The following is a 17313-nucleotide window of genomic DNA, read 5'->3' on the forward strand; positions in this document are numbered from 1 at the left end:
GTATCTTTACATCTTGCTTTCTCTGTGTCTGGCTGGTGACTCCTGACCCTTCCCACAATTCTCTGCTTGTCCCACATATACGTCCTGCCTGGCCGATCAGCACTTTACTTATTAACCAATCAGAGCAACACATTCATAGCATACAGAGCGATATCCACAGCAATGGAACTAAACAGATAGTTCCCAAAATATGTAAACCAAATGGCTGATAAAGTTTTTTAAATGGACCTCCCATCTGGACAAGAGGTGAGTGCTTGGGGTCAGACCCAAAGAGGTCTGCCCCTAGATCCCATCCCTGGGCACCAACCATTCCAGGGAAGATCTGCCCAACTTGGCTCCAGGTTCTGGCCATCAGGCAGGATCCCCTACACACCCACTGGGAAGGTTCTCCTTCTCCAAAACCCCTGGCAGACCCTGCAATCTCCACACCCTGGCCCCACACCCATCTGCCCGAGATCCCAGCCACTTCCTGAGACTTAGAGACCAGCCCCCAGCTCCCGTACTGCCCCAGACCTCCCATCTGGACAAAAGCTCCTATCCTTGCCCTGGAGCTCCCATCTGGACAAGAGAGAGAGGCTTCCTGAATCTGACAGCTCTGTCTGGACCAAGAGTGCTGATAAGACCAAGAATGAATCCACAAGGAGATGGGTAGACGTCAAGGCAGAAGTACATACAACAAAATGAAGAGCAGTACAGCATCACCAGAACCTAGCCCTCCTCCAACAGCTAGACCTGAACATCACAAAATGGAAGAAGCAGAAGAAAGCAACCTTATGAATAACACCATAAAGAAGGTAGAGTATGGTGATATTTTATTTGTATTAAAATGTTATTTGTATGTTAATAAATAAAGTTGCCTGGGGGTCAGAGCTATTAGCAAGCCATAGGAAAGCAGGGCAGTGGTGGCGTACACTTGTAATCCCAGCACTTGGTAGGCAGAGCTAGGTAAGTCTCTGTGTGTTCAGGGATACAGCCAGTATTGGATACACATGCCTTTAATTTCAATACCAATCATAAAATACCTGGAAGCATATACAGATAGTCCGTGATGAGGCGGTCATGTGGTTGGGTTTACAACCAATGAGAAGGCAGAACAGGAACTCTATATAAAGACTTTAACACAGGGGTAGCTTTGATTCAGAGAGGTAGGACCACCACAGGAGGAAGGGTAAGGTTTTAGCTCTTAGCTCTAACCTCTTGGCTTTCTTCTTTGCATTGGTTCTGTGTTTCTTATTTAATAAAAAGGTTGGTTACATCTGCAGTAGAGGCTTATATAGAAGAAATCACAAATGAAATTGAGGAACAGACAAACAAAAAATGGGAAGAATGCTGTAAACAACTAGAGGAAAGGACAAATAAAATGGAAGAAAACAATAAATCCCTGAAAGAAAATCATCAAAAAGCAATGAAACAGATGAAGGAAACAGTCCAAGACCTGAAAAGGGAAATAGAAAAAATGAAGAAGACACAAACAGAGGGAATGCTGGAAATAGAAAATCTGAGTAAATGAACAGGAACTTCAGATGCAAGTATAACCAACAGAATAAAAGAGATGGAAGAGAGGATCTCTGGCGTTGAAGATACGGTAGAAGAAATAGATTCATCAGTCAAAGAAAACACTAAAGCCAACAAAGTCATGACACGAAATGTCCAAGAAATTTGGGACACCATGAAAAGACCAAACCTAAGAATAATAGGGATAGAGGAATGAGAAGAATACCAACTCAAAGGCACAGAAAATATATTCAATAAGATCATAGAAGAAAACTTTCCCAACTTAAAGAAGGAAATGCCTACGAAGATACAAGAAGCCTATAGAACACCAAACAGACTAGACCCCCCCAAAAAAGTCCCCTCGCCACATAATAATTAAACAACTAAACGTACAGAATAAAGAAAGAATATGAAGAGCAGCAAAGGAAAAAGGACAAGTGACTTATAAAGGCAAACCCATCAGAATAACACCCGATTTCTCAATGGAAACTTTGAAAGCCAGAAGGACCTGGACAGATGCAATGCAGACACTAAGAGGCCATGGATGCCAGCCCAGACTAATATACCCAGCAAAACTTTCAATCATCATAGACGAAGTGAACAAGACATTCTAAGACAAAGCCAGTTTAAACAATACTTATCCACAAACCCAGCCCTACAGAAAGCACTAGGAGGAAAATTCCAACCTAAGGAAGTCAGATACACCCTCAAAAACACAGACAATAGGTAACACCACAACAGTAAACCCCAAGGAAGAGAAGTATACACACATTACCACCAAAAAATAACAGGAATTAACAATCACTGGTCATTAATATCCCTTAATGTCAATGGACTTAATTCACCTATAAAAAGACACAGGCTTACAGAATGGATATGAAAGCAGGACCCATCTTTCTGCTGCATACAAGAAACACACCTCAATTTCAAAGATAGACACTACCTCAGAATAAAAGGCTGGGAAAACACTTTCCAATCAAACAGTCCATTTTCCAATCAAACTTAAGAAACAAGTGGGTGTAGCCATGCTAATATCCAGCAAAATAGACTTCAAACTAAAATCAATCAAAAGAGATCAAGAAGGGCATTACATACTCATCACAGGAAAGTCCCACCAAGATAAAGTTTCAATTCTGAACATTTATGCCCCAAACACAAGGACACGCACATATGTAAAAGAAACATTACTAAAGCTTGAGCCACATATAAAGCCCCACACATTAATAGTGGGAGACTTTAACACTCCACTTTTACTACTGGACAGATCTCCCAAATCAAAACTTAATAGAGAAATGAAGGACTTAACTGATGTTATGACTCAAATGGACTTAATCAATATCTACAGAACATTCCATCCTAACAAAAAAGAATATACCTTCTTCTCAGCACCCCATGGAACCTTCTCTAAAATCGACCATATACTTGGCCACAAAACAAATCTCAACAGATACAAAACAATTGGAATATCCTCCTGTGTTCTATCAGACCACCATGGTTTAAAGTTAGATTTCAACAACAACAACAACTACAGAAAACCTACAGTCTCATGGAAACTGAATAATACTCAACTGAATCACCAATAGGTTAAGGAAGAAATAAAGAAATTAAAGACTTCCTAGAGATCAACGAAAATGAAGACACCACATACCCAAACCTATGGGACACTATGAAAGCAGTGCTAAGAGGGAAATTCATAGCACTAAATGCCCACATAAAGAAGTTGGAGAAATCTCACACTAGTGACTTAACAGCACACCTGAAAGCTCTAGAACAAGAGGAAGCAATGGTACCAAGGAAGAATAGACGCCAGGAAATAATCAAAGTGAGAGCTGAAATCAATAAAATAGAAACAAAGAGAACAATACAAAGAATTAATGAAACAAAGAGTTGGTGGTTCTTTGAGAAAATCAACAAGATAGACAAGCCCTTATCCAAACTAACCAAAAGACAGAGAGAGAGAGCATCCAAATCAACAAAATCAGAAAAGAAAATGGAGAGATAACAACTAACACTGAGGAAATCCAGAAAATCATCAGGTCATACTTCAAAAACCTCTACTCCACAAAACTGGAAAATCTAAAAGAAATGAATAATTTTCTGGATAGGTACCAAATACCTATGTTAAATCAAGACCAGATAAACTATTTAAATAGTCCAATAACTCCTAAGGAAATGGAATCAGTCATTAAAATTCCCTCAACCAAAAAAAGCCCAGGACCACATGGTTTCAGCACAGATTTCTACCAGATCTTCAAAGAAGAGATAATACCAATACTCTTTAAATTGTTCCACACAACAGAATCAGAAGGAACATTACCAAAATCCTTCTATGATGCTACAATTACTCTGATTCCTAAGCCAAACAAAGATGAAACAAAGAAAGAGAACTACAACTGATCTCCCTCATGAACATTGATACAATAATACTCAATAAAATACTGGCAAACAGACTCCAAGAACACATCAAAACAATTATCCACCATGACCAAGTAGGCTTCATCCCAGGGATGTAAGAATGGTTCAACATATGAAAAATATGTCAATGTAATACACCATATAAACAAACTCAAAGAAAAAACCCACTAGATCATCTAATTGAATGCTGAAAAAACCTTTGAGAATATCCAACACCCCTTCATGATAAAGATTCTAGAGAGATCAGGAATACAAGGAACATACCTAAATATAATAAAATCAATTTACAGCAAGCCAACAGCCAACATCAAAGTAAATGGAGAGAAACTCAAAGCAATTCCACTTAAATCAGGAACGAGGCAAGGCTGTCCACTCTCCTCATACTTATTCAATATAGTACTTGAAGTTCTAGCCAGAGCAATAAGAAAACATAAGGAGATCAAGGGGATACAAATTGGAGAGGAAGAAGTCAAGCTTTCGCTCTATTCAGATGACGTGATAGTATTCATGAATGACCCAAAAATTTGACCAAGGAACTCATACAGCTTATAAACACCTTCCGCAACATAGCAGGATAAAAGATAAGCTCAAAAAAATCAGTAGCCCCCCTATATACAATTGACAAACAGGCTGAGAAGGAAATCAGAGATACATCACCCTTTACAATAGCCACAAATAATATAAAATACCTTGGGGTAACTCTAACTAAGCAAGTGAAGAACCTGTATGACAAGAACTTTAAGTCCCTGAAAAAAGAAATTGAAGATGTCAGAAAATGGAAAGATTTCCCATGCTCATGCATAGGCAGAATTAACATAGTAAAAATGGCAATCTTACCAAAAGCAATCTACAGATTCAATGCAATCCCCATCAAAATACCAACACAATTCTTCACAGACCTGGAAAAAACAATACTCAACTTCATATGGAAAAACAAAAAACTCAGGATAGCCAAAAGAATCCTGTACAATACAACCACCTCTGGAGGCATCATAATCCCTGACTTCAAGCTCTAATATAGAGCTACAGTAATAAAAACAGACTGGTACTGGCATAAAAACTGACATGTGGACCAATGGAATTGAAGACCCTGACATTAATCTGCACACCTATGAACATATAATTTTTGACAAAGAAGCCAAAACTGTACAATGGAAAAAAGAAAGCATCTTCAACAAATGGTACTGGCATAACTGGATGTCAACATATAAGGCTGCAAATAGATCCATATCTGTCACCGTGCACAAAACTTAAGTCCAAGTGGATCAAAGACCTCAACATAAATCAGCTACTCTGAACCTGCTAGAAGAGAAAGTGGGAAGTAGTCTTGAACGCATTGGCATAGGAGATCACTTCCTAAATATAACACCAGTAGCACAGACACTGAGAGAAACAATCAATCAATGGGACCTCTTGAAACTGAGAAGCTTTTGTAGAGCAAATGATACGGCCAACATGGCAAAGTGACAGCCTACAGAATGGAAAAAGGTCTTCACCAAGCCCACATCTGACAAAGGACTGATATCCAGAATATATAAGGAACTCAAGAAATTAGACATCAAAATGCCCAACAGTCCAATTAAGAAATGGGCTATAGAACTAAACAGAGAATTCTCAACAGAGGAAGCTCAAATGGCTGAAAGACATTTAAGGAATTGCTCAACATCCCTAATCATCAGGGAAATGCAAATCAAAATGACTCTGAGATACCACCTTACACCCATCAGAATGGCTAAAATCAAAAACACTGAAGACACCTTATGCTGGAGAGGATGTGGAGTTAGGGGAACTCTCCTCCAATGTTGGTGGGAATGCAAGCTTGTATAACCACTTTGGAAATCAATATGGCGCTTTCTTAGAAAATTGGGAATCAATCTCCCTGAAGACCTAGCTATACCCCTCTTGGGCGTATAACCAAGGAATGCTCAATCATACCACAAGGGCACTTGCTCAGCTATGTTCATAGCAGCATTGTTTGTAATAGCCAGAACCTGGAAACAACCTGGATGTCCTTCAACTGAAGAATAGATACTTAAAATGTAGTACATATACACAATGGAATACTACTCAGCAGAGAAAAACAATGACATCATGAGGTTAGCAGGCAAATGGATGGATCTAGAAAAAATAATCCTGAGTGAGGTAACCCAGACTCAGAAAGACAAACATGGTATGTACTCAATCATAGTGGAAACAAGATGTAAAACAAAGGATGACTAGATTGCTACTCACAACTCCAGGAAGGCTACTTAGTAAAGAGGATGCTAAGAAAGACACAGGGATCACGCAACAACATAGAAATGGATGAGATCTACATGAGCAAACTGGATGAGGGCGGGGGTAATGAAGGACAAGGGTTGGGGGAAAGAAATCTTAGGGGAGTGGGAGATCCCAGATGGATCAAGAACAGAGAGGGAGAACAAGGAAAGAGATACCATGATAAATGAAGACCCCATGGGAATAGGAAGAAGCAAAGTGCTAGAGAGACCCCCCAGAAATCCACAAAGATACCTCCACAATAGACTACTGGCAATGGTCGAGAGAAAGCCTGAACTGACCTACTCTGGTGATCGGATGGCCAAATACCTTAACTGTCATGGTAGAACTCTCATCCAATGACTGATGGAAACAGATGCAGAAATCCATGGCCAGGCCCCAGGCAGAGCTCTGGGAGTCCAATTGGCGAGAGATAGGAGGGATTGTATGAGCGAGAATTGTTGAGACCATGATTGGAAAAAGCACAGGGACAAATAGCCAAACGAATGGAAACACATGAACTATGAACCAATAGCTGAGGAGCTCCCATGAAACTGGATCAGGCCCTCTATTTAAGTGAGACAGTTGATTAGCTTGAACTGTTTTGAAGGCCCCCAGGCAGTGGGAACAGAACCTGTCCTTAGTGCATGAGCTGGCTGTTTGGAACCTGGGTCCTATGCTGGGACACTTTGCTCAGCCTGGGTGAAGGGAGGAGCGGACTGGACCTGCGTCAACTGAATCTACCAGGCTGAGCAGAATCCCCAGGGGAGTCCTTGCCCTGGAGAAGATGGGAATGGGGGTGGACTGGAGGGAGGGTGGGGGTCGCAGGAGGAGGGAGGACAGGGGAATTCGTGGCTGATATGTAAACTAAAATTAAATAATAAAATTTAAAAAAATAAGAAAAAAAGACCCATCAGAGGCAACATTCTTCTGCTAGCTAGTCCATGTTCTAAAGGTTAAACAATCTCCCAAAGTCGGAACCCATTGTTAAAGCACATGAGCACCAAGCCCCTGTGTGTTAGTGTGAAAATATTTTTAGTCAAAGTGTATCAGAAGGCTAGTGAGATGGCTAAGTGGATAAAGGCACTTGCCAGGAAGATTGACAACCTGAATTTGACCCCTGAGACTGACAAGATGGGAGGAGAGAATTGACTCTCAAAAATTATCCTTTGACCCCCACACTTCTGCAATGACATACATGTACGTTGTCTTCCCCCATCTCCCAAATAAACTGAGACCAGGGTTTACTTGAACTCCCAAAGACCCACCATGTTTCCTGAGTGCTGGGATTAGCATGTCCAGCCTCCTTATTGCTGTTCTTACCACCTACATAATCTCTGGATTTCAGTTGTAAAACTAGCAAGCTGATGATGCCTGGGCCCAGGAACTTAGCAAGCATCCTGAGACTGGCTACTTATTTCCACTTGTAATATCTTGGCTTGCACTCTAATCATTTGCATCTCCAGCATTCATTCTGGGAGCTGGAAGAGTGGCTCAGCCTTGAGAATACTTGTTGTTTTTGCAGAAGACCCGGGATCGATTCACAGCACCCACATGGGAGCTGACAACCATCTGTAAGTCCAGTTCCAGGAGATCTGATGTCCTCTTCTGACCTCTGTGGGCAGTGGGCACACACATGGTGCACAGACAGAATGCAGATAAAACATTCATCCACATAAAATGAACAAGTCTCCAAAAACACAAGCATTTTGCTCACTTTCATGTTGACTGTAATTACTCCAGGAGTCTAATTGTTTATTCTCTCTGTTTTGATGAGTTCTCCTGACTTGTGTTAAAAGCATGTTTACTTTTGAGTTTTTATTTCTATGATCTAACTTATTTTCACTTAGGCCATAGATGGTGACTGGCAAGAGTGTCCCTGGAAGTGAGGGTGTGAAGGAGGGACAGGATACGTTTGAGGCTGGACTCCTCTTTTCTGACACCATCTGCAATACTGCAGACATGGGCACACAGATGCAGCTTTCCCCTCCCAAACAAATATGTTACTTTTCAAGTCAGTGGGGATTACCTTTCGGGGTGTTTGCTCTTCAGAGGTATTAGGTAGAGGCTCTCCCTGAGGACAAACATTAACTTCCGGACTTCCAAAAAGTTTTCGAACCCTCCTCTTTAACCTCTTCTGGCGAGCTGGCTCCGATCGATATAAATACTGTGATGTAGTTTGATCAAGAAACAGACACAGTTTCTTGTCCACAGAAATATATTCTCTGTCATTTATCTTCATTTCTGGGTCTTTAGATATGTTCTGCAATGGAAAGGGTGAGGATTGACTTTTTTGGTTTGGTTCTGAAATTAATATTTTAGTTTTGGGGTGCATGATTTCAAATCTATATATTCTTTAGTAGTCACAGGGCATTGACATGCAAACAGTAGAAACTAAAAATTAACAATGAAATATCTTCAAATATGCTTATCTATTCTCAAATTACTAGGATATCAAGAAGTATAAAATGGTAGCTAGAATAAGAGAAAGTCATGAGCTAAAAATCTTGGCCTTGCTGTTGTCATTTAGACTAAAATTGATTCACTATGTTTTAACAATTCTAAATCTGTATAAGGTGATTATTAATATTAATAGCCCCCTTCATCAATCTTTCTCTTCTTCCAAGGTTGGGAAGTAAAAATGCACATTATTTTCCCTTATATTTTCCTTTTATAAATAAACACTGATTGAATTACTAGTGTTATCTATATCATAGTACCTGCAAAACTTGTTTACAGAAACTCATTTGTCCATTTATTCACATTCAAAAATTATTAAAATGCAACTTATAATTCATGCACACCCTCATGCTAGGACTCTAGGTTACACAATCAGATATCCTAACCTTTATCAACTCACAGCTTTCAAATACCTTTAATATGCATATGCATGTATCTAATTAAACCCTTCTAATGGGGCAAATGTTAGAATATATACATAGATGACATGTAAGTGTATATTATTTTATAATGTAAAAAAAAGAAATTAAAATTTTAATATATGGTACTTGAATCTTCACTTCCAGAACTAATGGCATGGGGAAACACATACTGTTTAACTAGATGAAGACTTTTAAACATACATTTAGTGGAATCATATAAAAACCACAGTGCCACTTTTTCACAATGTAAATTTTGATGAACAGATTACACATGTCTAAATTTCCACAACTTCTTGTTATTCTAAATACAGAAGCAAAGACAGAAATAGAGGAGATGCTCTCATTTATGATCCTAAAATAGGAGTGTCCAAGGGCAGATAAACTTTACCTGCTTTGAAGCTGAAGATAAAGGCACCTGGGAGATTCCCTGATTGCTGAAATAACTAACTGGACCCATTAAAATGTATTTAGGTGTATTATCACCATCATGTTTTAAAATCACTCTAATGTGTGTTTATGTCTGCAAATATCCTTGGTCAAACACCAGACATCTTCTCTTGTGGGAGAATACTGCACTTAGTATTCCTCTCACTATTGTTTCCAGGTCATTTTCTTATTCAGCCACCACTACCTGCAAGGACTTACTGTTCACTCAGAATTTACTTGAGGCCGGTAAACAAACAATGTCCCAAATCAATCTGTGCAGAGGGGCAGGAGATGCACTTCAGATCCAGGACCATGGGGCCAAACAATCCAGCTCTCAGGACAGCAGTTGTCTAATTAGTTCTAAAGGGGTTATAATAACATAGATACTTTACAAACTGGCTGTGGTGACTCTAAGTCACAGCAGGCATTGAGCACATTGTATTGTTTCTGCCTCAAGGTACACTCAACACTATTACTTCCTTGTCTTGGGATTCACCAATTACTTCCTGCATTTTTAAACTATATTCTTACCTGGATAAAGACTTCTGTTTGGTAATGTTGTCCACTTCTAAAGGTAAATGAAAACTGTATAACAATTATAGAAAATTCTAACTATGAAAATGACAACGTTAATGTTTGGTTTACTTCAGCTGTCAGTTTGGCCATTTTTCAGGTATCGCTTTACTATGAAATGTGAAAATCCTTTTAACATTCATATGACAAATCATTTACTAAATATTCTGGATCCTTATTATGACTTCCTGATGTACCTTACATTAGGAATTTTCAAAACATTTGTGCTTCAAGAGTTGATTATGATTGGTGACTGCTTTCCTTACAACTTTTTCTCATGTTGAAGACGTGGGGAGAGTTTAGCCCCTGATTAAAACAACAACACCCCACCATGTACACACAGGGAGAGGGTGAGAGGTAGTTCTTCTACGTACCTTGTTCTGATGACTGTAGTAATGGATGGTTTTCTATCTACATGCTCATGTAGTTAATATTCCCATTTCATCTTTCCTCCTTGCTCTTAAAGCAACACAGCCTTGACTCGTTCATGACAGTGTGTTGGCATTTCATTGAGACTGATGTTCTCTCCTAAGAGGTTGGTTTGGTAGACCATGAAATTGATTTCTGCCTCCAAGCATCCCTCTCTAGCATCCCAGAAGCCACCACATTTTTTTGTATTTTCAAACTACTTTTTAAATAATCCATTGACAAATAAATGCTGAAACCACCACCTGGCTGTTTTTGTGTTCAACCTGCATTTTTGTGTAATGCTGAGTCCTTGTAACTCAAAACCTGTCCCAAAATTTACAGGAGGACAATAATTTCCTTCAGTACCAGGCCTTCGTGAGTACAGTTAAGAGGCTGAGGGGTCACCAACTGGATCAGGCCCTCTGAGTGGGTGAGACAGTTGATTGGCCTGATCTGTTTGGGAGGCCTCCAGGCAGTGGCACCGGGTCCTGTACTCATTGCATGAGTCGGCTGTTTGAAACCTGGGGCCTATGCAGGGTCCCTTGGCTCGGCCTGGGAGGAGGGGACTGGACCTACCTGGACTGAGTCCACCAGGTTGATCTCAGTCTGTGGGGAAGGCTTTGCCCTGGAGGAGATTGGAATCGGGGGCGGGCTGGGGGGGAAGGTGAGGGGGACGGGAGGGGGGAGAACAAGGGAATCTGTGGCTGATATGTAGAACTGAATTGTATTGCAAAATAAAAATTAAAAAAAAATTAAAAAAAAAAGAGATCCAGATTCCAGGAGCTGTTGTTAGTAAACTCCAAGACGACAGCTTCATTTTATCTTCCACTTTGAAATTCACTACTGCTGAGGATCTGGTACACTGGCCTTTGAACGTACTCTTCAGAATCATGTAGAAAGGGTCACTGTTGAATGAAAGCCCAAGAGAGCCTTGAACCTAGCCTTTCCTTTGCTCCCAGTCTTTTCAGCAGCTAACTCACCCCAAAATCATGAGTTCAGTGATGTCTAATGTTGTGTGTGTGTATGTATGTACATGTGTGTGTGTGTGTCTATGTATGTGTTTGTGCCTCTATGTGTTGGTTGTGTGAGATTTCCAGCTTGTTCTTGTATGTGACCCCCAGGCTAGCTCTCTGGGGGAACTTCCAGGGATTTCCTATCTTCATCTCCAGTCTCTCAGTAGACTCCTTCAGACACAGATGCACCCTAGCATGAATATCAGTTCTTATGTTGCTTCCCGATACTCAAGCTTGCTTCCTTACAAACAAGTGGTAAATTTTCTAATGACTGAACCAAATCATAACCCTATATGTTTGGCATGATTTCACACTGTTTCAGGTGTTAGAAGTTTCCCCATATGCTTAAAAATTATAGCCTCTACCAATTTTCATGAAGCTTGTAATTAAAAAAGAAATAAATGTAGACACAATTGGCTAAATAGGCCTGCCTCCCAACATGATGTCCTAAGTTCAAAATCCAGAACATAAATGGTAGAAGGAAAGAAGCAACTCCCTGAATTGGTCCTCTCATCTACACACACACACACACACACACACACACACACACACACACACACTGACACACAACCACACACTGGTGTTCATAAAAGGAGTTCATCATTTCTGACACTGAAGCAAAGGGAATCCTCAACAGACTACCAACATTCTTGTACATAAACACTAAACCTCGACACAAGCTCCTTAATCCTCTTAACCACTGTCCAAACTGAGAATTAAATTACCCATTCTTTTAAAAACTGTCCTGTTGCAAGACTGTCTGTCTTCAAGGACATCTCAGCCTATTTCTTTCTCACTGACTCATCAGCTGAGGGGCACACTTACCTAGACAGAACCACAGCTTGGATATCACCATTGTGTTTAAGGACACATAATACAAATCACATTCACTCTCATTGCATCCACAGTATGGCTTTGACCTTGTTACCTTTGGTGTGTCCTTTTTCTTTTTCACTCTCTCCTATAATTCCCCCTTTACTATCCTAACACCCACCATCCTTCCTATGAGACACTCTACCAAGAACCATCAGCACACAATCACCTACTGGTCAAGTACAAAGACTCAACATAAACTCACAACACCCTGCATTTCTTGCAAGCCAACACCTGTCAAGACATCTTGAAATGCATGATGAGCAATCACACACTACTGCCCCTATACCCAGACTACGATTCAGGCCACAGGCTCTGTTCTTCATGAAGCAGAACAGCCTGTGTCCCCATCTCACTCCCACCTAGGCATCAAGTTCTGCCTCTCAGATGCACTCAGCAAAGTTAGTTTGTGCATGAGGACACCAAAGAGGTCATCCTCCTGTCCCTAAGGAAAGCTGGGCTGAACACAGTGGCTTCAAGTCAGTCAACAGAGAACTAGGCATAATGACTACCTGCTGTTCAAATCATTATTAGTATAATGGTCCAAGATTCAATGCAGTTCATTCCTCTAACAGGTCATCATCTGTAGCTGAATGGTCAGTTTCTCCACCTTGTTCATCTCCAGATCCTGCTCAGTGAGGGTTGAGTTGAAATGATGCCTTTCCAGTCATTCCTGGAGGTAGATTAAAAAAGAGTATTTACATAATTGAATGTCATAGGGCAAAGAGAGGTAATGCTAAGTTTAGGGTAAAAGGGCCAAGGAAAGAACTTGACCATGAAGGCCCTGAGATCAGGGCCATGGAAAGAATATTTTGACCTTGACTTGATTCCAAGCCCATGACCAGTTCCAGGAATAAGAATCCTATCAATCTCTGAGCTTGCCCCCTAATCAGTTCACAAAAGTCTCATCAAATCCAGGCCAAACTGGAAAGCTCCACACTCCCAAGAAACCCCTTGTATAGACTGCCTTCTGCTCAGTTCCCTGTGGCTTTTCACCAAAGCAGATGAGCCACCTTCTTCGGGTTTCCATCTCAATAAGTATCTTGTGTGAGTTATGTTGTGTGGTGTGACTTTGTGGTATTTCTTGTCTCCTGATATCCAGGATACCTTTCAGAGTAGAGCTGTAACACTTGCATTGGGAAACCTCCCCCTACCAGAGCAGAGCTGTTAAATTTGTACTGGGGAAACTTTGCCTGCTCAGCCAGAGCTGTAACACTTCTGTTGGGGAAGCCATTCCCCCTAAAGTTGTAATACTTACACTAAGTACCAAGTAGAGGCCTGGGGAAGAAGTGCTTGGAACCTTAGTAGCTCTGAAAGAACAGGGCATCTATCTTCAGGCTGGGGCACATAAGCCACATCTGGGTCCCCCACCACAATGGCTAGATATGTGCCTCAACACCCACTGCAGTCCCATGGGCCCTGGAAGCCATGCCGGTTTGGAGTACAACCTCAGTTCATATCTGATGTGGTACAGGAAATCCTGGAGTCCATAGTGCTTAGCACCACCAAGCCTTGATCATCTGTGTCTAGTACCAAGAGGAATTGAATGGCTGGAACCTTGGTGAATGCCCAAGGGAGTTAATCTACCTGTTAATAGCATCAGATATCCATAGAACATAAAGGAATCTGCTGAGGGTGAATTTCAGTAACACCCTATCCTGACAGGGATCCCTCATCTATCATCCTGTGCCTCTTGATGCCCTCTTTCCACTCTGAATGAAATTAAGGAACTCCCCCAGCACAGGAGCTGCAGATTTGATAATTTCTGGATCTCTGTCAAACTAACCCCAGAAATCCTCTGTGTCTGCTATTTAGGAACCTAGAGAAGCAGCATAGACCCATTGTTTCCCAAAGTATCCCAGCAGCTGAGCCCCATTACTGTAGGCCCAGCTCAAGTCCTACCTCCTCCAGGAAGCTCCCCATTCCCTACACAAAACTCACTGTACCTTCCCCTGGAACATTTATTTCTTGATGTTTTATCCTGAGACAGATGACCAGCTTCCTTCTGCCTCTCTCTCTTCTCTAGGCTGTCCATTCTCTCTCCCAAGTAGCTTTCTCAGTCTCACCAATATGTCTTTGTGAATCCCAGAGGCACTGTACAAATGCCCCAAATGGCAGTTGGTGTTGCCTCAACAGTGGTGACATCAAGAGGATGCTCAGGGCTCTCCAGGGTAGAATAGAATGTTCAGGGAAGGTACTGTTAGGGTCACTGCCAACAGCCTTCACCTACGTGCCATTGAGCTCTTCCCTAATTAACCAATAGTTGCCCTTTCCAGGAGCATTCCCATGGACACAGGGGATGCCATTCTGCACCTCCTCCTCACAAAACCAGAGATCTCTCTCTGCCTCATTAGAACCTTTTCATTACTTATCTGTAGAGAGTTCAAGACTCACTTTTCAAAAACAGCCCAGGGAATGGCTCTTCCCTTCCTAAGATCTCTAATCAATTAGATGAGAAATAAAAGTTTCTACGAAATGAGGTTAGGAAGTGTACTTGTTGGACCCCAGAACAAATGAGTGACATGAGGTGTACTGTGTCCTTTTAGATGGTGTATTACACTGACAGGCATATTAGCCAAGGTTAGCTCTCTCAGGAATACCCGATTCCAAAAGCCAAAGGACAGGACCTGCCCTACACACTGCTTCATCTCAGGCAAACCTGACACACAGAAGTATACACATTCAGGAAGTGACTGGAAGATGAGACTCTGCCCTAGCAGGATCTGAAAGCCTAGTGGAGTTTCACCCCACTCCGTGGCTATCAATTCACCCACTGCTTTATAGGTAGGTAGGGGGTGTCTCAGAGGTCAGCTGCTTCTTCTGCCTCCCTGCACGAAACAATCTCCTTGGGCTGATTCACAGTTGCACAGAATGCAACTTGGCTTCAGAGTCTTCAGTCCTCTTTTGTCAGAGCCAGAGGAAAACTGGTACTATCCACAAGCACTTAGGGAATGGGGGGGGGGGCTGTGCCCAAGTCACTTCCTGGATGCTTCAGACCTTCATATTGATGGAAATGTCATGCAGGACAAAACTTAGTCATCAGATTCACCAACACTTCCTCACCTGTGCTGCCAGGAAAGGGACTGTCTCTGTCCTAATACACTGCCTCTAAAAGCTCTCAGGCTACACTGGAGATCTGGGTGCCACTCATGCAGCTGGGACCTCAGATACCTTAGGACTCACTGGCAGACAGCAATGCTTGGTGACTCCTGCCCTGCTAGTGGTTGTGATATAAAGTATGAGAACCTCAGGCTTTGCCAGGGCAGTTTCCCTCTCCCTGTTTTTAGTGCAACAATTCCTAAAGGAATGGAGTGGGGATGAAGATCAGTGATGGTACTAAAATAGCTCCCCTGATTCCTTCTTCACTCAGAGGGAAAGCAGAAGACCTCCAGCAGAGCAGTCTGTAAGCTCCTGGCTGTGCCAAACTAAACATCAGAAATCCTTGCCTCTGGGTCTACTCTTTAGGAACCCAAAGAAGGATAGGCCTATTGCTTCCCAGAGGAGCTGCTGAGCCCTCTTCCTGGGAGGTCCATGTCAAGTCCAACTCGTCCAGGAAGCTCCCAAACCCCTGTTGAGGAATCACAGTGCCTTCCCCTGGAACATTGATTTCTTGCTGTTTTACACTGAGACCAAAGCCCACCTTCCTTTGGTGTCTCTCTGGTATCTCTGTGCTTTCCATTCTCTCTCTCTAGTAGCCAGCTCAGTCTTTTCAAAATGTCTTTGGTTGAAACACATAGGCACTGGACAAATGCCCCAAGGGTCATTGGTATCTGCACAGCACTGGTAATATCAGAGATGATGCCAGAGCTCTCCAAGATACTAGAGACTGTCTGGGGAAGTAATTGCTAATGTCACACCTTACAGTCCTCACCTCCCTGCTAACTATCTCACACCAAACTGACCTGCAGCCAAGGTGCCCTTTCCAGGAGCCTCTCCATTATCATAGCAGAAGGATAAGAGATAAAGTGTCACCAGCTAGACACAGATGGAGCACTGAGTTCAACCAGATCCTGCCCCCTCAGTGAGCTGAAATGAGATGGAGGGCAGGAAGGCTGCAGGGGATGCTGGGACTGCTGCTCACCTGTGCTCTCTGAGGACTTTTGAGGCCTGTGATGCCTTTCAGGTAGAGAATGGGCATCAGGCAAGACTGTGTCTTCTCCAGCACAGCATCCAGGTACTAGAAGTGGTCCTAATGACTCCAGCTATAATCTTTATTTTCCCAATCCCCTGGCACCTCCACAAAAGTAGCTTGTCACTGAGGGGAACTACTTCTCCAGTTTTATAAAGCAGCCAGAGGGAGGTTTACAAACTCTCTCTGATGCCCCTGAAAGTGGTGGCAGGTGGGAGCTTGCCATAGCACCAATAATTATGCTGGACTCAGGTCTGCCACCATGGTGAGCAAGATAGAAGCTGCACTCCTCTTCCCTGCAGACCCAAGCACAGAAATATGACCAGAATATTCTGCTAAAGGTCTAAGTCCCTGTACTCTTGCTGTGAAGAGACACCATGACCAAGGCAACTCTGATAAAAAAGAGGATTTAATTGTGGGCTTGCTTACAGATTCAGAGATTTACTCCATTACCGTCATGGTGGCACCAATGCTGATGCAGCAGTAACTGAGAGCTATGTCCTGATCTGCCAAGAGAGAACTGGACTACCCCTGGCTTCTGAAACCTCAAAGCCCAACCCCCAGTGACACACTTCCTCCAACAATGCCACACATCCTAATCCTTCTCAAATGATGCCACTCCCTGATGACTAAGCATTCAGATATGGGAGCTTATGGGGAGCATTCTTATTTAAACCACCACAATATCCCTGTTCCCAATGTGAGATAGAGCTCATCCTCAGCATAAGTCACTAGGCATCCCTGGATGGCTCAGTTGTCTTATGCATAAAATAGAATGATAATTCTGAACACAAATCCTGTAGGAGAAAAATGCCTGGATTTTTGGGGAGCCACCTGATACTTC

The 17313-nt window shown here is 42.1% G+C and overlaps 1 protein-coding gene and 1 long non-coding RNA gene across 5 annotated transcripts in view; one reads left to right on the forward strand and one right to left on the reverse strand.

The window, feature by feature from the left end:
* LOC131919654 (disks large homolog 5-like) overlaps nt 1-17313 on the forward strand; it is a 406205-nt gene that overhangs the window by 92508 nt on the left and 296384 nt on the right. The gene's annotated exons all lie outside the window — the stretch shown is intronic.
* On the reverse strand, nt 7609-14734 carry LOC131919670 (uncharacterized). Of its 3 annotated transcripts, XR_009381351.1 has the most exons (5): nt 14287-14734; nt 12853-13013; nt 10421-10574; nt 9693-9833; nt 7609-8428 (listed from the first exon to the last, which is right to left on the reverse strand). It is a non-coding gene; the product is annotated as an uncharacterized LOC131919670 (long non-coding RNA). The 3 variants fall into 3 exon arrangements; XR_009381352.1 differs by lacking the exon at nt 9693-9833 and having other exon boundaries at nt 14287-14729; XR_009381353.1 differs by lacking the exons at nt 9693-9833; nt 10421-10574 and having other exon boundaries at nt 7613-8428; nt 14287-14722.

The sequence above is a fragment of the Peromyscus eremicus genome, chromosome 9 (genome assembly GCF_949786415.1).
Source record: "Peromyscus eremicus chromosome 9, PerEre_H2_v1, whole genome shotgun sequence".
Lineage (NCBI taxonomy): Eukaryota > Metazoa > Chordata > Mammalia > Rodentia > Cricetidae > Peromyscus > Peromyscus eremicus.